The 21,233-nt window shown below is 46.0% G+C and overlaps 1 protein-coding gene across 2 annotated transcripts in view; it reads right to left on the bottom strand.

Annotated features, from left to right (window-relative positions):
• Positions 1-21,233, bottom strand: part of LOC125434191 (WD repeat and coiled-coil-containing protein-like) — a 37,004-nt gene that overhangs the window by 13,934 nt on the left and 1,837 nt on the right. The window contains exon 2 of one of the 2 annotated variants that reach the window (XM_048499219.1): positions 12,874-13,917. The exons of the other annotated variant lie outside the window; for it this stretch is intronic. The gene's annotated coding sequence lies outside the window, so the exon portion shown is untranslated. The remainder of the gene's footprint in view (positions 1-12,873; positions 13,918-21,233) is intronic. 2 annotated transcript variants of the gene reach the window in all.

Genomic DNA, 21,233 nt, shown 5'->3' with positions numbered 1-21,233 from the left:
CCTAAGTCAGTGGTGACTTAACAGCTCTTTCCACCACAGCAAGGAGGAGACTTGTTCACTGGTCCAGGTGGCCACAGGAGAAGGGGAAGGTGGATCTGGCGGGTGATTGTGCACAAGGCACACCGCTCTCAAGTGAGCCCCTCTCCATCACCAGTTGAAGCACCTCCTGCTTCTACCAGATGGAAAAAGCCAGGGTTGGACTAATGGAAAAAGCCAGGGTTGGACTATTCCTTCAGGAAAGAAAGAAGCAGATGGGTGCCACCAAGAACAGGATTGGTCTCATTGCACCCAAGTGTTGCCAACTGAAGGTCAGGAAATTCCCGGAAATTTGGAGGTGGAACCTTGGAAGGGCAAGACTTTAGCAGGGGATAGCGGAATAGGGTTGCCAACCATCATTTGGCGCCCAGAGATCTCCCACTATTGCAACTGATCTTCAGACATCCAAGATCTGTTCCCCTGGAGAAAAAAAAGCTGCACTGAAGTTTAGATTCTAAGGCATTAATCTCCACAGAGGTCTTTCCCCAAACCCTAAATCTCCCCAAATCTCCAGGTATTTCCCAACCCAGAGCTGGCAACCCTAGAACACCGCCCAGCCTCCAAAGCAGCCAATTTTCCGTAGTCTGGAGATCAGTGATCATTCCAGGGGTCCCAGGGCATACCTGAATGTGGTTAACCCTTGCTTTATGTGGGTGGTCCCAGGGGTGCATGCACACAAAACCCTGCCTATCCCCCAGTAAGCTACATCCCTTTGATTGGGGCCCACCCCTTCTCAGACCCACTCCCCACATTCCACCAAAAGCACCAGGGCTGGTTACTTGCAAGGCTCTTTGTAATCAGCACACCTTGCTCGCTGCATGCTAAATACCAGGGGGCATGGCTTGGCTCTCCTCACTGACCTCTTCTACCTTGGCATCTATACAGGTTCCACTTAGAATGAAAAAGTGACTTGACGGGGGGGAAGGTTCCACAGGATTGTTTTTCAAGGGAGACAACGTGAAGGCGGCAACTCGGGCGGGAAATATTCTTCCCCTTCCGCTACAGTGGCAGTTCTTAAGGGGCTCGACCGTACCAAATATCCCACCAAACCATCAACCATCACCCTGGCCCCACTTCAAGTTCCTTGGAGCTTTGGCCCCGCCTTCCAATCATCTTAGCCTTTCTGCTTTACCTGCGCCCGCCCGCGTGGCTTTCCCTTACACATACCTCCATGCCCTCCACCTCAACAGAGTTGCAATTCGGTGGCTGTTGGGTAGGACGACATCGGTTTTTTCTTGAGCCCACCAACTGCTCAATCCACTCCTAGCATTGCTTTGAGGAAGAGGTGATGGAGCTGCCCTGGTACCATGCCCTGCACCAGGCTGCCACAGGGGGTGCTGGACCTCGGAGGCCTTTCTTAGAACACCGTCACCAACGGTATCCGACAACAAGGGGCGGGGTCAAGACGAGCTGGGTGACTTTTTTCTATGGTCTTTCGTCATTGACGCTCTACCTAACTATTGGTCTCTATGATTCAACAAACGCCCCTTGCGGCAAAAAAACCTTTCACACGTACATTAGTCACCTTCCATGATGCATATTCGGCGCATGAGTAAAAGGCACTTCGTCATGAAGGGAGGGTGGGAGAAAGGAAGATTTCTTCAGGTGACTGGGGTCGCCATGAGGAATCTTCCATCGCCATTAATGATCTACCAACCTTCTACTTTCCCCTTTTTCCAAACTTTCAGTTGATAATATTTTTTAAAAAAATCTCCAGAAAAATAACAAAAATATGTAATCCCTTTCAAGTTTTATGGAGCCCTTCGTCAGGGACATGTTACAAAAATTATGAAATGGAGGGGAAAAGCTACATTTCTCAGGTCCAGATTTGAAGACCCTGCTGGCCAGCTTTTGGTGTTGAATGTTGACAGGAAGGAATCATGCAACATTTCTATGCTTTTTCCTCTCAGTTGTGTGAGAGTCCAAAATACAGTAGGGGAAACTTTCACTACAAATCGTTTTTTAATCTTACAACTGTTAAAGACAAAGCAAAGAACAAGAAACAAAATTATGCAAGATCTTTCAAGTTCTGTGGAATTCTTTGTCTGGGAGATGTTACAAGAATTACAAAATGGAGGGGAAAAGAGTCCATTGGATACTTACCGTGAAGGGCTTTTCTACTGGAGGGAAGGGAAGACATCTTGCTGGAGAGATATGCTCGTCACCACTTGCAGGAAGGCAGGGACCAATTAGAATTCTTTTTGCCGCCTCTTCCTGTCTGGGTCTCCACCTCTCTTTCCTCAGTATCCCGTCTGACACAGCAGTAGGAATGAGACCCACTCAAACATCCACTCAACATAGAACGGATCAATAAAACTATCACAACATTGAACACAACAATAACTACAGCATGTATTGGCTCCATCCTACCCTCAACCTATTTTACATTGGTGTTCTAAACTTATCATCGGAAAGAAATAGAGACTAGGGAGGGAGCTTAAGATGTCTTCCTTCCCTCCAGCAGAAAAGCCCTTCAATGTAAGTAATCCAATGGACTCCTTTCTACTGGGGAAGACATCTTGCTGGGGACCTCCCCGAGCAGTGTTCCCAATTAGGGTGGGTCTCCTTTAATCTCCCATGATCGCTTTCAGAACTCTCTTGCCAAAGGCCACCTCCTTGTCCTACTGCTAATTGAGCTGGAGCTTATAGTGTCTTAATGTAAGGAGGAGATAGGACGCACCAGGTTGCTGTTTCTTTGCATATCTCCCTCCACTGAAGCCGGTTTCTTAGGAGCTGCATTGGTTGCTGCGCCCTGATTGAGTGTAGCGGACACCTCTGGCGGACTTGGTAGGCCGCTGGCTTTGTATGCGCTCAATTATCAAGCTGCTTTTAAGGCAGAACTGATATGGCTGCCTTTGGACATTGGGGAGTCCCTCCTTTGGGGGGCTGGAATGTTGATAAATAGGGTTTCTGATTTTCTGATTTGCCTTACAGATCTTATCAAGAAGGCTTTAAGCTCTTCTGACATCCAGAGTATGCCATAAGTGTTCTTTCGGGTGCTCTGGGTTTGGCATGAAGTTGGGAATCGTGATGTCTTGTCCCCTATGGAACGAAGAGTTCACTCTTTGGGAATGAACCCCTGGTCTGGTCTCAGGGTAACTCTGTCTTTGTGGGAAGATGCATATAATTTGGAGTTAGCAGACAGAGCTTGGAAGTTCCGAGACCCTCCTGCCTCTATGTGGATGGCTATTAGGAATAAGGTCTTCATTCTTACCCACTTCATGTTTGTGGTTTGGATTGGTTCAAACGGCTGTTTTGTGTGAGGGCTGTTAGCACTGTGTGAAGATTCCAGGATGGGGAATCTATGCACCGTGGGAGGGTTGTAATAAACTTGGACTCCCCTGAGGAAGGCCATAAATGTCTTTTTTTGTGTCGTGGATGGGCTGCAAGCATTTATGGCTGGGCACACTGTTGCTATGCCGCTAGCTGCCTTTTCAAAGTGGAGCTCTTAAGCCCAAGGTCAAATCCACGCTTGGAGGAATTCTAGGAGGTTCTGTACAGATGGGTGTTCCGGATTCACAGCGCGGACATGCGCATCTACTTCACCTAACGCCTTCCATGATGAGTTGTAGATGTTAATTGTGGAACGCGCATTGCTGGCTGCCAAGATGGTGTTAGTTACACCTTGTTGGAAAAAACCCTTTCGATCAATCGCCTCCTCACAAGCCACGTACGTCAGTTGTAGCCATTCTGGCTCTGGGGAAGCTGGATCGGACTCCTGAAATAGAAGATCGGGTTCCGGCACAAGTGCATTGGAGGTGCTATTATCATTTCTGAATCGGAAGAGTACCAGGGTCTCCCTGGGCCAATTTGGTGCTATCAGTATAGCCGCGTTCTCTCTTGTTTTATTTTCCTCAGCACTCTGGGTATTAGCGGAAACGGAGGGAAGGCGTACATCAGCCCTATAGGCCAGGGTGTTGTCAACGCATCCGCAAGCTCTATCGCTTCTGTGGTTGAAGAAGAACCTGGTCATGAACAGCTCCACTTCTGGGTGTTGTTCGAGATGCTAATAGGTCCACTAGTGGTAGTCCTAGTTTGTTTGTGATCCTTCTGAAGATTCGCTTCGGGGTTGAGTTGCCACTTCCCTCCTCTGGATTTGTTGCCTGCTCCAACCAGTCTGCTTTTGTTTCTTCTCTCCCTTGATGTGCTGTGCTTCCAGGGACAACATTATTCTTTCCCTGCCCAGTGGAGGATTTTTGTCGCTTCCTCTGGGTGGAGTAGTTTTGACCTTGGATCCTCCTTGCTTGTTTATAGTACATTTTTGCCGTGACATTCGTTCGTTCCTTGACTATCACGTGCTTTTTTCCTGAGACTGGGTTGGAAGTGTTCCAACGCTTAGGAGAATGGCTCTTTGTTTCCAGTGCAGATTTATGGGCAATCTGGATTCCTTGGTGTTGACCAGGTGTGTCCTCTGTACAAACTGTTCTGTCTAGGGTGGCTCCCCAACCCATGAGGCAGGCGTCTGTGAAGCATCCTTGTGGCCTTGAGTTCGCGGAAGATATTTCTTCCTTTGTTGAGGTTGCTTTGTTTCAGCCACCAGAGGAGGCTGGTTTTGACCCGCCTGTGGGCAGAATCAGCTTTTTTGTCTTTTTTTTCAGGATGATGTCTGTCTGGAACTGTCTCTAGAAAAGTTCTGTTGGCAGAGGTCTTTGCGTGGAGGCGCCACCATTGAGACAAGTCTATATCACCGGCCATATGAATAGGCCCTAGAAGGCTCTTGCCAGTTGCAATAATGAAAGTGCTGTCTTGCTGCAATTACCTTTCTGGTAGCCTGCTTGGATTTTTTGATATTTTTTTTCCCCGGGGATGAATAGGAGCATCTGCTCTGGGTGTCTATCAGGGCCCCTAAGTGATCTTAATCAAGCTATGCTTGGCGGCGGGAGCTTTTTTTTTTCTCTGCTTTATGAGGGAACCCGTGGTTGTTGCAGGACCTGTTGTAATTGTTTCTATAATCCTTGACTCCCCTGTTGGAGTGTTCCTGGATCGGGACCAACATATCGCCTAGGTAGGTATATGTATATGTGAATCCCTCTGTTGTCTGAGCAGAATGATGGGGTGCTAGGTAGGATTTTTGAGAACGCTCGTGCGCGGTCGCTTAAGCCAAATGGAAGGGTTCTGTACTGTAGGTGCCTTTCCTCCCCACCTCGCAAAACCTGGGAGGAACTCTTCTGTGGAGGGGTGGATCATGACATGCAGGTATGCTTTTTCTGCTAAATCCAGAGACGTCTAGAAAGTCTCCGTCGGTTGTAGGGCAAGGGCTATGGACCTTTTAGTGTTTCCATCTTGGAATTTTTGGTGTTTTTTTACAAATTTGTTGAGGTGTCTTAGATTCAACATTGCCTCTGTGGTCCCCTGGATTTTTTGGGGACCGTGAAAGAAGTGTGAATATATCCCTAGTGATTTTTTCCCTGCATCGAACGCTTCTCTATAGCCTGGATATGGACTGTGTAAGTGTCTCATGGTTTGTAGTGTTATTTTTTTGCCTTTTTTGGGATCTTCTTTTTGGACAGTGGGAGTGGACAAAGCGATTCTTGGAAATTGACCAAAGCCTCTATTGTGTAGCCATGGCCTTTGTACCTGGGCTTGTTGTACCCATTTGTCCATCGCAGTGCTGCCTGCCAGTGATGGCTGACTTTTGACAAGGCTTGACTCCCCACTGGGGGTCCAAGGCCATTGCTTGTTAGTTACGATCTGGCTTGGAAGTTCCTTGGCCTTGCTTTATTGAAGGGGCTTAAAGTTAGTTTTGTTCCAAAAGGAACCCTGGCTTTCAGAAAACTGCTCTGACTGTTCCAGCTGGGACGGTGCCTTCCTCTGGGGACCCTAGGTAGGGTTCTTCTGTGGGATCTAAATGTTGTTTTTTTGAAACATTTGGATTTCTTTCTCTTGGTTTGACAGATTTGGGCATTGCCTCTCTTTTTGTCTTCTTTGGTTTCTATGAGCACCTGGTCTAGTTCCCCTACCGGTCATTGCTTCCCAAAATAAGAGTAGGTTGCCACAACATGCTTTTGATTGTGTATCTGTGTTGCCAAGGGCTTAGCCAGGCATTTCAGCGCTGCCTTATGCCACTCATGTTGGAGGCCATAGTCCTAGCTGTTAAGGTGATGGCGCCCATGGTTGCATCTAAGAGAACAATGCTTTTTGCTATTAGCACTCCTCTCTCAACTCCCTTCTCTCAGGGCCGCTTTCAGCCGCTTCGGGAAGCCTTCTAGGATTCTTTTAGCCACTCCATGGCTGCTCTGGGACACTGTGGATGCAGGTGGTGTTAGGGATTTGAGTATAGCTGCTAACCAGTCATATGAGACTCCGCGCAAGAAGCAGCTTCCAGATTCATGGTCAAGAGGGTCTTTAATGGGATCCCTCTCCTTCTTTGGCTACTAGTCCCCCCCTGTGTAGGTATGCTACTGGGGAGTTCACGGGAGGGCTCTTGAGCATAGAGTGAAATGGGAGGGGTAATAAATAGGTCTTTTTGAAGGTGGCTGGTAGTGCTTTCCTACCAGCCGGGTTAAGCCATTCCTTCTTGATACGCTTAACGTAGTATTCTGGCACTGGAAAGAATTTTTCCTTTTTCTTGGGCTGGGGTCCTCTCCTCGCTTCTGCCAGCTGCTTCCTACTCTTTTATGGCTTCTCCCCTTACCGGGCAGTGAAGCTTTCTACCTGTTTCTTGGCTCTGGTCCTTTCTGCCGCTGAGCCTGAGAAAGACTCCTCTGGGGAGCCGAATGAGCCGGAGTTGCTCATGATAAGTTGTCTGCCAGTCAACAAGACACACACACTTCCCAGTATATGGGAAAACAGCACTAACAATTACACATACAAGGTTGTTTGGGAAGGGATTGTCTCACAGACACACACAAAAAACAGTATTGCAAGTGGAGCCTAGCTGTAACGCTGCCAACCCTGCAAAGGCAGGAACAAATACTGAGGAAAGAGAGGTGGAGACCCAGACAGGAAGAGGCGGCAAAAAGAATTCTAATTGGTCCCTGCCTTCCTGCAAGTGGTGACGAGCATATCTCTCCAGCAAGATGTCTTCCCCCCCCAGTAGAAGCTGAATTTCTCAGGTTGAGCTTTGAAGACTCTGTTAGGCCAACTTTTGGTGGTGAATGCTGACAGGAAAGAATCATGCAAAATTTCTATGCTTTTTCCACTCATTTGTGTGAGAGTCTGACATATGACAGGGAAAGCTTTCACTACAAAGGGGAGATGCTGAACTGTTTTTAATCTTCCAATTGTTAAAGACAAAGCAAAGAGAATCTGACTTTCTTTAATGGTGAGAACCTTAAAGTTGTTAGAAACACAAGCTGAACACTTTATGTTGAGCAATGCACTGGTCAGTTTTCATGTACAGAAATGCGCAGAGTAATCATGTTCAGAAGTGTGTCCACGTTGTGGGTCAGGATATGTTCAGTTTGGTCTGGGCTTGGAGGATATGTTTTGCTCAAGCAGCTACCACAGATATGTTTGATGGATGTACCTTAAAGCATCAATTCATTATAATGAAACCATTTCTCTCTCAGCTCTAGACAGTTGCAAGTATAAAAAAACAATACAATACAAGGCTATTCAGCCTAAGGCAGAAGAAAAGCAAGAAGACCACAAGAAAATCTTAAGAAGAATCCTTAGGAATGAATCACCTGAAATCGTGTCGAGTTTTATAGAATTGGCTAATCTAGATCATTTGATCAGTAATTGTGAGGAAATGGCACCTTCCTTCTCCCTCCCCCCCTTTTCTCCCCTTCTCTGAGCAGGTATCATTGATTTGGAGGATTCTAGTGGGTTGTTAGAACAGACCGCAGCCTCAGATGTTTCAGGAATCCGATACTCCCATCAGCCCCTACCAGCATGGCCAATTGGCCATGCTGACAGAGGCTGATGGGAATTGTAGTTCCTGAACATCTGGAGAGCCGCAGGTTCCCTACCCCTGTGCTAGAAGGACATCAGAAAGGCTATCTGACCAAAGGGGAAAAGATACCTTGACTGATCCAGGTCAAAAAGGGGTGGGGCCTGGGAACTGATAAAACTCCTGGGAGCAGAGAGGGAGGTTTCTTCTAGCTGGTCCACTGAAGGAAACAGAGCACGTGCCTAGGCTCTGGAGAGAGCAGCCATTTTGGGACGATGTACTTGCCTGGGGAGCTGACCCAGCCTTCCAGGTAGTGGGAACTTTTGAGGACTGTAACCTTCTAAGCTTAAGAGCTTACCCTATTGTAACAGCTCCTAAGGTATTATAGAGTAGCAGGGACCTGCAGTTTCTAGATTAGCTCAGTTGTTTCCCATCAAGTTTCCCGCCAGCATGGCCAATTGGCCATGCTGACAGGGGCTGATGGGAATTGTAGTTCCTGAACATCTGGAGAGCCGCAGGTTCCCTACCCCTGAAGAGCAAGGGATAGAGTATTTGCATTTATCTCTAAGTTGTTTTTGGAACCCCTTGCTTGATCTGCAGTGCTAAAACAAACTTGTAACATTTTATTTTTAGTAAAAAACTTTTGAACCTTAGATGTGGGGAATGGTTCTCGTTACCACCTAGGCTACTGCCATTGTGGATGCGCTACTGGATTAGGAAGACCCCAGGAGGAGGGCTGGCAGTTGTCAAGCAGCTGTTCCTCCAGGGCCTCCAATCTGCCCTGTGGAACCCAGGAAGTGGGAGAAACATGGGACTGATGGGAATTGCAGTCCATGAACCTCTGGAGTGCCAAAGGTTGGCCACCCCTGTCCTAGTCTGACACCTCAGCCACTACACCACTCTGGCTCCTCGTTTTCCTTATGCTTGGGTTTTAAAAAGGAAACTAACTAGAACACTGAAATTGGGCCAGGTGGCAATCTTATTGTGTGGTGATCATTCTTTGTTTACACTGCCATATTTCCCTTTGTTCCCCTTACTAAATTAGGCTGGACTTTTGACAAACAGTATTCTCCTCCAGGGGTTATGGGTTTTTTTTTAACAGGAAGTCATAATTTTAAGGACCTAACTAGCCCTGGAATTTCATCTCAGGATTTTATGGCAAGTGTGGATGCTGTTGTGTGTGTGAATTCTTACACACAACTTTTGCCTTAACAAAACAAACAAAAAATCCCACTGACAATGGAAGACTGCCAGAGGCCGCCGCAGGGGGTGCTGGACCTCAGAGGCCTTCCTTAGAACGCTGTCACCGACGGTATCCAACAACAAGGGGCGGGGTCAAGACACGCTGGGTGACTTTTTTCTATGGTCTTTCGTCATTGACGCTCTACCTAACTACTGGTCTCTATGATTCAACAAACGCCCCTTGCGGTAAAAAAAACCCTTTCACGTGTACGTTAGTCACCTTCCATGATGCATATTCGGCACATGAGCAAAAGGCACTTCGTCATGAAGGGAGGGGGGGGGGAGAAAGGGAGATTTCTTCAGGTGGAGAGATCCGCCTCCAGGGCTCCGCGTCCTGAATAGGCTCCAATCACTCAGCAACCGGCAAGGAAGGCAGCTGCAAAGTTGCGTGAACCGGCCAAAAAGAAAAGCCACGCCAAAGGCGGCAAGTCAGACGGAGCCGGAGGAAGAGCGGGAAATCACGCTGCAGGCACTAGCAACTCATACAGGGTCACAGGAGGTGCGGATGGGGACAATCGGGCTGAGCATTGCCACCGCGCGGACTCCCCAGGCAGGGGAGAGGAATGTGCCGGCAGCTTGCTGCAGCCAGCAGAAGGCACCAGTATCTCATTCCAGCTCACCCTGGTATAGGTAAAACAATATTGTCATGCTTTTCTAACATACATAATGCACAGCTCTGTTGCGAAAGGATGCAAGCCATCTCTTTGAAAATGAAACGTGGAGGATACATGCTAAGCACATACCGCTTACTGTACATCAGTCTCAGATCTACAGTTTTCGACATACCAATCAAGATAAATGTATAGGATTGTATAGAAATGTGTTTGCTGGCATTTGAAAATTCCGTGGCATCGATTGCACACAGCCAGAAGTGGAAAGAGACGCCAACGTTTCTTGACTGGAAACAGCCGACCATTTACCACTGGAACTAACTATGACTCTTACCTCTCTAACGACAACTCATGCAAATCCTCAACCAAAGCCAATGACTTCCATCCTGGCTCCTTGCACCAAATGGTCTCCTAGGTGCAAACTCGCTTTGGATAATGCAGGGTTCGAAGGGTTGCTGTCAGAGTCCCTCAAAAAATGTCTGATATTTCCTCCTTAGAAGGGTCTCTGCTGGTGTATGAATCCCTATCATCTTGGATAAAGGCCACTCTTCCTACCAAAGTGCCATACTCAGCCGCAGGACAGAAAACATCCACGTGGTTTGATGAAGAGTGCTATCAAATGAAAGCACACCTCAGAGCCCTTCATCGTATCTTCGTAGAAAATGCGACTGCCAGATCATATGATGAATACCAACAATTCAAAAACCAGTTCCAGAAAGCCTTGATTATAAAGAAGAGGCAATTGGTGCAAAAAAACTGGGCCAATCTGATTGCCACAATCAATGCCAAGAACACCAAACAATTTTGGAACCTCGTTTCAAAGGGCAGCTCTTGCAATTCCACCGCATTCACCTCGGCCTCCTCTATCACCTCTTCAACATGGTGGGAGCACTATAACAAAATCTTCTTTGACCCAGAATCCAGTCAACCCAATGTGGAGCTACTTGCTCTTGAAGACCTGCCCAGATGGCCTCGAGTCACTACCACCGATGTATTCCGGCTCATTAGAAAACTCAAACATGGAAAGGCCCCTGGTCCGGATGGCCTATTCCCTGAAATCTTTACCAACTATGCTGGAAATTGGGCTCCTATATTGGCTGAACTTTTTTCATCAATTGATAATAGTGGTCAATTACCCCAAGATTGGACCAAGGCCACCGTTGTTCCAATTTTCAAGAAAGGAAATTATGATACACCTTCAAATTACAGGCCAATCAGCCTGTTATCTATTCCAGGGAAACTGTACGCGGACCACCTCCGCGAGAAACTCCTGGAATGGGCCATTCCTTTACTTGGTCCTGAGCAAATCGGTTTCATCAAGGGCCACTCCACGTACGACCACTGTGTGGTACTGAGGCACCTCGCCGAGAAATATGGAAAAACCAAGAACTCCGGGCTATATGCCGCGTTCCTCGACTTGAGGAGTGCCTTTGATTCAATCCCCAGGCAACTTCTCTGGAACAAGCTAAGTGCGCTGGGGATAGAGAAGCGTCTACTTCTTCTCATCCAAAAACTCTATACTGCCACCACTTGCAGCATTCGTTACAATCCTACTGGCTCATGCACCCCCAAAATAACTTCTAATAAGGGTGTCAAGCAAGGCTGTGTCCTTGCCCCTTTACTTTTCAACCTGTTTCTACAGGACCTCCCAAATTCCCTTCCAATTGCTCGAGCTCACCCTCCCATCCTTGGCAACGCACCCTTGGCCACTCTTCTATATGCCGATGACACGGTTCTACTCTCGCGCACCAAGATAGGCCTGAAACGTCTACTCCACACCTTCGCAGACTACTGCGAATGCAATCAACTCACAATAAACTATGAGAAGACCAAAATTGTGACATTCTCAAAATCGTGGAAGCCATCAGCATGGTCTATCAGTGCGAACAGAATTGACCAAGTCAAAAGTTTCAACTACTTGGGAATCCGTTTCCAATATAATCTGAATTGGACCGAGCAGTACAAGCACATCTCCCTCTCCACCAATCAGTGCACGGCAGCAATTAGGCGGTTCTTCTACTCCCAAGGGGGTCAATGTGTCCCAGCAGCTGTGAGAGCCTTTGATGGCAGACTGATTCCAAAAACCTTGTATGGTGCCCCAATCTGGCTAAATCACAATCTAAAGCCTCTTGAGTCTATACAATCTAGCTTTTTTCGCAAACTACTTGGAATTTCGAACACCGTGTCATATCTCTCTTTATGTTCGAAATTAGGTCTAAATCTTCTCAAAACACGTATATGGCTCTCCTCGCTTCGATACTGGCTGCGCCTCCATTTTCGATCAGAACAGGACAGCCTAACAAAGCGAATGCTTTCGGATTCCTATCTCTCCACTTGGAGTCTTCTGATCAAGAAAAAAATTAATTCGTTAGGCTTCGCTTTAGATTTCTTCATAAACATGGACGAAGCGCAAATAGTCAAACTTCTGTCGCTAAGGCTACTTGACGCCGAAAACCAACTGCTTTCTACTCAGCACATGAAGGGCATTTTACCAGAGGGCTCCTACCTTCCCTCCTTCAGTAAAGGGCTACCAAGGTATTTCTACAATATCTCTTCGCCGTACCTCTGACGTACCTTAATGCTAGCCCGACTGAACGTCCTACCCTCAGCAGTCCTGAGCGGCAGATTTCTCCAGATCCCATACCAACAAAGAACGTGTCCTTGCTCACAAAAAGCCATCGAAACAATCGAGCACATCCTCCTAGATTGCGAACTATATGCTTCATCTAGAAGACAATATATAGACCCATACACTGAGAACTATGCCTACTCATCAGACAAGGTCAAATCTTTCTATCTGCTTTGTGATCAGTCTCCTCAGAGATCCCTAGACGTTGCCAAATTCCTGGCGCCGGCACAACAGATTCGACACAGATTTTAGTTTATTTATTTATTTATTGTTTTAACTGCTGGAAATGTCTTTTACTTATTTTATTTACTTATTTTTACTTGATTCTCCTCAACCTCTCTGTTGTATTTTAAACTCATGCCAATAAAAGGTTGATGATGATGATGATGATGACTGGAAACAGTCGTGCTCGTGCTGCTGCTATCCTGGTCATCTTCATTTTTGCTCTAACCATAACCCTCGTGTGGTGGTCAGCGGACACCGCACAGCCAGCCACGTGCGGCAGAGGGTGGCACGCTTACCTGCAACAGGCTCGTCATCCTCACGCAGGCTTCCCTCCACCTCAATTGAACTCCTGTCCAGCACCATCTGCTCCTCTTTGTCTGCTTTCTCACGTCCACGTCCGAGTGCGCCTTCTGTTATTAGGAAAATAGAGCGTGCACTGTCCAGGTCAACACTGTCATTGCAGAAATAGGGTAGGGGCGCGGAGGGCAAGGGGTTCGTGCACGCGACTCAGGAATCATGGTACATTGGGGCACTCGCCCTCTGTCTTGGTCGCCTGCAGGGCACACCAAATCTGCCTCATGGCAAGGAAGTCTGGCAATCTGCCAGGTGGGGGTGCACCACGCGTCCGTCATGTCGAAGAAATCCATCCTCAGAGAGTGCCACTTAACTTGGAACCTGCATGGCGGTCCTGTGATACCCTCTCTGCCCAAGACCAGGGAGAGAATCTTTCTGCGCTTCCTGACCTGCCACCTCGCATAACGTTTGCCGAGTGATCCCGGTCCCGTGTAGCCTGCAGCAGCAACAGTACTTCAGCTGGTTGCCACAGCGCCCCATTCCTGTCTCCCTCCATACTCACAGACGCTGCTGCTGGCCTCGATCTACAGCCCAAGGGTACCCTTAGGCACACACCGCTGGTTTTGTGTCCATTCGGAACAGATTTGGAACAGATGATCGTGTCCATGTCCTGCTCGCGCGGACGTCTTCATGTCGCCACTATGATCTCTTGTTTGTGGACTTCTGTTTCAAGCGTTTGGCTTTGGATGGCATTATTCAACGGACTGAAGACTTCTGTGCTGCAACGTTTCCCGCAACACTAATGTGAGCACATGCACAAAGTCATTACTGGGTACCGCACATCTGTCTCTGATCATGTGTTGCAATGTCTGAAAAGTAGTCCAACGTGCGTGTGGTGGCCAGAACTCCAGACAAATACCACAGAAGCAACAAGATATTCATGGCAGCTGCTGCGTTGTCAGTACATGCCACCAGCTGTCAACCTGCTGTGATGGTTAGGCGCAAGTCCCCTTCTGCCCGCTTGTGTGCGCCACACGAACTGCAACCTAAACAATGAAAAAGCATAACTGTAAGGTTATGCGGGATCATGCCGACTTCTCTCACATTTGGGGTCAATCTGAACGGTTGTGAGCCTCAAGCAACAGTACATTTGGGGTTTTCAGAAGTCTCTCCCATTCCCATGGTCGGGAACATTCGCTCCTTTTGCTCTGTGCGAAGAAAAACTTCGTCATCAGCTCTGTGACTGTCTCATCCTTGAAAGTATGTGTGCCACAACCATTGATATTTGAAGCAAATATTGCTATGCGAGCTCACATCACAAATTTTTCCTTTCCTTTTTCAGGATCACTTTTGTTCAAGAGTCTGGTTGGCAATGAACACCTTTTCAGAATGGATTTTGCAGATATGTGAACAAAATTTAAAAAGATATGTGAACAAAATCTAAATTATGCAGATTACACTTTCATTCTTTAAATAAATATTTGCTAGCTTTCCAGCAAGCTATGATGTATGTGGGTCCCCACGGGAATTGGCAGCCATATTGCAACTGTGAGTTCCCAGTGAGAACTCCATTTCAAAGCTCGGCAGGGCCCAATTCGGATTAGGACTTTGAGGCACGGTGAAAGGCAGGAGGCCCTTCCCCACACAGTCCTGCTCCGAATTGGGCTTGTTATCTTTTGTAATAATGTGTTTTTTGCTGGGTTAAATTAAGGATAAATTTGAATACTTTCTGTGAAGCTGCGTAATGGCAACAGTGGATATTTGTATTCTCTCAGGTGATGAAAGTACAGGAAAGTAAAGCATCTTGTGGTTAGAAGTGTTTGGAAATTTGTTAAATTCTCTTCAAAGATCAGCAACTCCCTACCACAATGGTGTGGGAAGCAAACATGCTGCTGAGATGAATGCATGAGTCAAGTCCTCAAATACTATGTACCAGGAATTCTTAAACATTTGAGATTGCTTGCCTTTTGCAGATTGCCATAATTGTGTAGTTGGCGTGGGAGGTTGCCTGAAAGGCTTCAGAATTAAAATTTCTTCAGTGCTTTAGCTGAGCTGTATGTTCCTGTCAAATAATTGGTGAAAACAGAGGTTTGAATAATAGTTTCTTGACAAGCAATATTTCAGCAACAAGACTGTGCAAAAAGTAGCAATGCCTACTTGCTAGCAAGCGACTCTTAAAGCTGCGAAGGAATGTGGATGGATCTGGGTTTTAATTCTACATGTGTTGCTCTACTTCTTTCTGGAAAGACTTTAATTATCCTCCCAATTTTGTTGTTATTTCACAGACCGCCAGCAAGTTCTCCATGGGGAACCAGTTTATGGATGTCTCTGCCCCAAAGCTGGCTGCAAATATATTTCTAATTTGCCGTTGTAATAAGGTAGAATATCAGGGAGGTATCCGTTTGAAAGCTGTCTTGATTATATTTTAAGAAAAGAATAGAAAGAAGTTTAAATAAATATGTATATAACAACACATGCTGGTTATTAAAGGCTAGCAAACAGGAAGAAATGATCAAAAGTATAGCCTAGAATCAACTAGCCAATTTTTAAAAATACCTACCAACAATACCCAATAATAAAATTCTTGCCATATTATAAGGCATTGAAATCTGGTTTGTTGGAAGTGATTGTGTGCCGTTTAATTGTCACAGAAGCATTTCATAAAGTGGGCTGTGCTCTTTGCTCTTTCAGATCACTCCATTTCATGCCTCTCTGGTGCTGTCTGTCGGGAAAGCCTGTGGAGCGATTGCAGATCCCATTGCTGGCTTTTTCATTAGCAAAAGCAAATGGACCAAAATTGGCCGACTCATGCCTTGGTAAGCAGAATAGCCCTTTGGTTTGGTTTATTCTTTACTTAACAGCTTGCATTTTCTTTGTGTTCTATGAGCATGCCTGCTCCCTAAAAAGAACTTCCCCCAACTTTTTAATCCTCTTTTTGGAGTTTTGCAGCTTTTTTATAACCATCGAAAAAACGCAGAGGGACTAAGACCTCCAAAAGAACGAAGTCATAATCCAGCACAAAGTTAGGAGTGGGTGCAACCCCACCCTCTGCTTGTTACATAAAGCTCAGTGAGACTTGATCCCAGATAACAACCTAATGAAAAAGTAGGGACTAAACCCATCACTGGAGGTGACATGGGGCCACCTTGGTGGATTTGCCCTGCAGAGGGGTGGATCCGCTGGTTGAATGCAGCGAAGAGTGTTGCACCAACATTCCTTTGCCCCTGCTGTTACTGCAGGTGTAGCAGAAGTGTGGAGGGACTGATTTTGCCCTGGGCACCATTTCCCCCCTGCTAAACCTCTGGCTCACAGACTAAAAACAGTGCAGCTTTATAGCTAATTCTGAGCACAGCTTCAGAGTGCAGATCAAAAAATCTATGCAATGGGGCCATGTATAGGGAAATTTCCATTGCTTTTTGATTTTATCCATTTTTATCCAAGTTCTCTGGGGAAGATCATTATGATCTGCAATTCTGTTATTATATAACATTTCATTTTCTGACTTTTTTGGTCATTGCTATTTTAAGTAAATAAATAAATAAATCGCTGTGTGTACTTGTGTGTTCATTTCTTAACAATCTGTTCAATAAAATCTTCCTGCACACAATGTCAATTTTCCAGTTGTTTGTTTATCACTGTTTGGATTTTTCCAGAATCTGTTATTTCTATATTCTCTTATCTTCAACAGATCTTCTAAAACAGGAGTCTGCAACCTCCGGCTCTCCAGATGTCCATGGACTACAATTCCCATAAACCCCTGCCAGCATGGCCAATTGATCATGCTGCAGAGGCTGATGCGAACTGTAGTCTGTGAACATCTGGAGCACCGCAGGTTGCAGACCCCTGTTCTAGTATGTATTAATTATTCCATTTGGAAGCGTTCCTTGATCATTCATCAGATTTTTTTCCCCACCTCTGTTTACTCATGACTGTCACAATTAAGCTATCAGCTTCGTTTAACTAATTTCATTATTTGTATCCAGGAGCAAAAACAGTGGTGGGATTCAAATAATTTAACAACCAGTTCTGAAAGGACTCAGAGGGATTACAACCAGTTCTCCGAACTGGACAAAAAATTAGCTGCCAGTTCTACCGAACTGGTGCGAATAAGTAGAATCCCACCACTGAACAAAACCTATTGCAACAATGTAATTAAATTTATTTTATTTATGGTTGGTTTTATATACCGCCGGTCCCTCGAAGGGTTCTGGGCGGTGTACAACAACATAGGATACAACAACAGATGGAGCACATAAACAAGATACAAATGATAAATAAATAATATAGGTTCCGTTGACTATAAAATATTAAAACCCATTAAAATACAGCATTTCAGTACAAAGATTACCAGCGTCCACCATAAAATCCACATTAAAACCCTCCCAGGAGGGGAAGCAATGGGTCCCATAGGTGTTAAGGGCCCTTCAAAAGCCTGGTGGAACAACTCGGTTTTACAGGCCCTGCGAAACTCACCAAGATCTTAGCACCACCAACTTCCACCAAGGGGGAAAATTTGAACTATAATCCCCCATAAAATCAGAACATTCAAACTGTACATAAAAGGAAAGGGACGGGGGGGGGGGGGGGTTGAAGGAAAAGAGAGGCCAGGTGGTTGGAACACCATTTAAGTCCTTATGCATAAGACTGACGAAACAACTTTGTCTTACAGGCCCTGTGAAATTGTACTAACTCCCGTAGGGCTCAAGTCTCACTTGACAAAGCATTCCACCAGGCCAGAGCCAAAAAACTCTGATCCTAGTTGAGAACAGCCAGATAACTTTTGGGCCAGGAACCATCAGGAAGTTGTTATTCGCCAAGCGCGAGACTACTTTGGGGGATGTATTGAGAGAGCCGGTCCCCCAGCCACGAAGATCCCAAACCATTTAGGGCTTTGAAGGTTAGTGCCAAAACTTTGAACCTGATTTGGTACTGCACCTGGAGCCAATGAAGCTGGCGGAGCACTGTGTGGATGTTCACCTGCCATGGGGTCTAGTGGCAAAGATGCAATGGGGCAGGGGGCATCGTGCCCCAGGCGTGCGCCATTGGTATCACGTGGGGTGGAAAATAACCCCCTGGACCCCCTCCCAGAGGTGTGGGTGGATCGGGGCAGGGGATGTGCATGGGCAGATCATGCCCAGGTGCAGTTTCCTCTCCCTCCATCCCTGATGGGAACTCAGTAAGGACCCTAGCAGCTGCATTTTGTACCAGATGGAACTACTGGAGCAGGTCAAGGGCAGTTCTGTGTACAGCGAGTTGCTCTAGTCTAGTCTAGAGGAACATGTTTAATTAGAGCATGTTTAACTTAGAACAGTCTTTTAACCATTGCCTGGAGAAAGTATGTTCTTTCTAAACTAGCAGTTTGCCAGACAAACAGCTGGCAAATGGGTCACATTATAACTTTACAGTAAACATTTTGTTAAGATTCTTGAACATCTCTGACAGACTGATTTAATTGGGTTAAAGCCCCTTGAAAATAACACAACATTATTTCTGATCCAGCTATTGCTTTTAAAGGGCCATTCCAATAATGGCCAGATTACCATTTTTCCCTCTTCCCTGTACACAGGAACAAAACATAGATTCTGAGAATCTATGTATTAGAGTAAAAAGTTACAACAGAACGGTTCCCAACCTTAAACTGGTGTTTTCACTGACAATAAACACCCTTTGCTAGTAATCTGGTGGAAAATCAGGCTTGTTTGTCATTTTTAGCATCTGAGGTGCTGTGACATTGCATTGCAATTGTTGATTTCAGCATTGTAGTTATTAATTGACCTGAGGTACCATGAGCCCATGCAACAAGGAAGGGCAGCCTATAAATCAAATAAATAAAGTACACCTCATTAAACAAATAGATCGGAGTCCAATAGCACCCCTTCTGCACATGCAAAATAATGCACTTTCAATCCACTTCCACAATTGTTTGCAAGAAGATTTGCAAGTAAAATCCAGCCGCCAAGTGCCTTAAAATGGATTGAAAGTGAATTATTCTGCATGTGCGGAAGGGGCCCAAGAGTACTATTTCACAAAAAGGGAAAACCAGTTCATTCGTAAGGATTGCAACTTGTTACAAATAGGCTGTGCGGAATCCAATCAAGTTCCCTTCCTCAGAAAGCAGGAGGCATTGAAAACCAGCAAAATATGAAGCAAAACAATCCCCCAGGTAGAAATCGCATCCAAAGACCCATCGAGAACAACCACTCCCTGTCCCGTTCGCTCTGCTTTCCACCCAGTGGCGTACTGCCCATTGGGCAAGATGGACAGTTGCCTTTGGCGCCGAAATGTTTAGTCACGTGGGGGCACCATCTTTTTAAGCCCCGCCCACTCTGGACAGTGGTCCACAAGCGACAAGCCACCAGAGCTTGCACCAGAAGCGGTGTCCCGAGAGCGCCCAGCCTGCACGACCCATGCCCGCTCAGGCAAAGGCCCCTCCTCCTCCTCGCCGTGCACTGCTTCGGCTCCTCCCCGCCATCCTGGCATTCCTGCTTCGCCCGCCCGAGCTGTGCCTTTTGTCTGCGGACCAACTTGCCCCCCGCCTCCTCCTCGGCCAGGCTGCTACGCCCCCCGTCCCCACCCCGCCATCCGCCACCGCCTGTGTCCCGTTTGCCGCCTGACAGGGCTTTGGGGCGGGAGGGTCCTGCGGCTGCACCATGGAGCCATTCACCGCCACCGCCGGGTGAGTGGGCAAGTTCCTGGGGGGTTCCGTCTGGCCGCCTCACCTGGGCGGCCTCCTGCTCGACGGGGCTCCCCAGCCCAGCAACTACAAAATAAAATGCTGCCTGTGAAGTTGGTGCTATTGACAACTGGCAAGTTATTGGAGGACCCAGTCCACCAAGAACACTTCCTGTGATATGCACTACCAAAATGGGTGCAAGATGCACAAGAAACCTCACTCCTAACACTTCAGTTCTAACCACACTTGCTAGGCAAGAACCACTGGACTCTGTGGGATGCTTTGGTAAGTAACCATGCTTAAAGTTTTGAAGTACAGCGCATTCAAAGGGCAATGGGAATTGTGCCCATCATTAGGTACTGCTTAATAATGATTTCTTCCACCAGCAAATTCAAACTTGCCATAATTATCTTGCCAACATGGTTTCTGTTCAGACATAAATAACCATCTAGTGCCATGCTCCTGGGAAAAAAAAATCAGAGGTGCACATGGTTGCTTTTTAACATGAAAGATTTCAGGAACTTTGCATGTATAGTGTGACCATCAGTGTCACATTTGGAGTAGATGGGAAAGATGCACAAGCATTCTAGCCACTAAGCAAGGAAAATAGGGGAGTATATAATATGAGCCTTCAAGAGGCACTTGCCACCACTCAGCTAGGCTTCAGCATCCTTTTTTTGTCTTCGTTCCATCTCTCTGCTCAGAGCATGATCTCCACATACATCCTTAAGTGCACGTATAAAATTTATGTACAGGTTTGTGAAGGTCAGAAAAATAATGTGGAAGGTTGAATGCAATCCAGTGGCCGCACTTTGACCATTCTCAACCCTTCAGTATTATGCTATTTTGATAGTAAGAGTTTACATAATTGTATTATGAGAGCGTTGTAAAATACACCCAATTGAAGATACACCCCTCAAACTTAAGGTAGGAGGACAGCAAAGAGGTTCCAATGGATACTGCCAGAAAACATTCACTGCCGTAGCATGCAAGTTCTCTTTGCGGTGTATCATAGCTTTTAAAAAATCTTACGTTGAATGAAAGTGCATACTGCTTTGGTATTGTGTTAGTAAAGCAGTTTAACTTGTTTAAATAAAAGTGGGCTTTCTGATCATGTATCTTATACGTTTTTTGGGTGAAAACAGCCTAACCCGGTACATGCCAGTTCCTTCTACAAATAAGGAAGTTATATTAATTCCAATATATATAGTATTTCAAATGTAAAAACTTAAAGAGTATGCTATCCTGCTCCAGTAAGCAAAAGAAAAAAGGGAAGATAATTGTTTATTTATATCATTTTCCAGTAATAAACACTGCTGATATAACCTTCTTATGAACCAAATCCATGAAGTCCATATTAATTTCAATCCTAGATTGAATCCTTTCAGTTATCCCAAGGGTTCAGTGTAGAAACATTTTGAACTTTCCAAGTTATAGGCTAAGGTACAGGGAGTCATATGGAGAGTTTTTACAGACATGGTGAATTTTCAGGAAAAAAATCTCTTCAGACCACAACCTTCACAATGTGGAGAATGTTTATACTGTGATTTTTCAGAAAATTTATCTTCAGACTACAACCCATTCAATGCAGCTGGAAAACAACTGGATGAAGGCTTTAGCTGCCTAGTACACTTTTTGGCTATCAGCCCAACTATACTACAAGTATGAAGGGCTATTTCAAATAGTACA

The sequence above is a fragment of the Sphaerodactylus townsendi genome, linkage group LG01 (assembly GCF_021028975.2).
Source record: "Sphaerodactylus townsendi isolate TG3544 linkage group LG01, MPM_Stown_v2.3, whole genome shotgun sequence".
NCBI classification, from domain to species: Eukaryota; Metazoa; Chordata; class Lepidosauria; order Squamata; family Sphaerodactylidae; genus Sphaerodactylus; species Sphaerodactylus townsendi.
The sequence above is the reverse complement of the archived record's forward strand: the minus strand, read 5'-3'. Positions and strand labels throughout refer to the sequence as shown.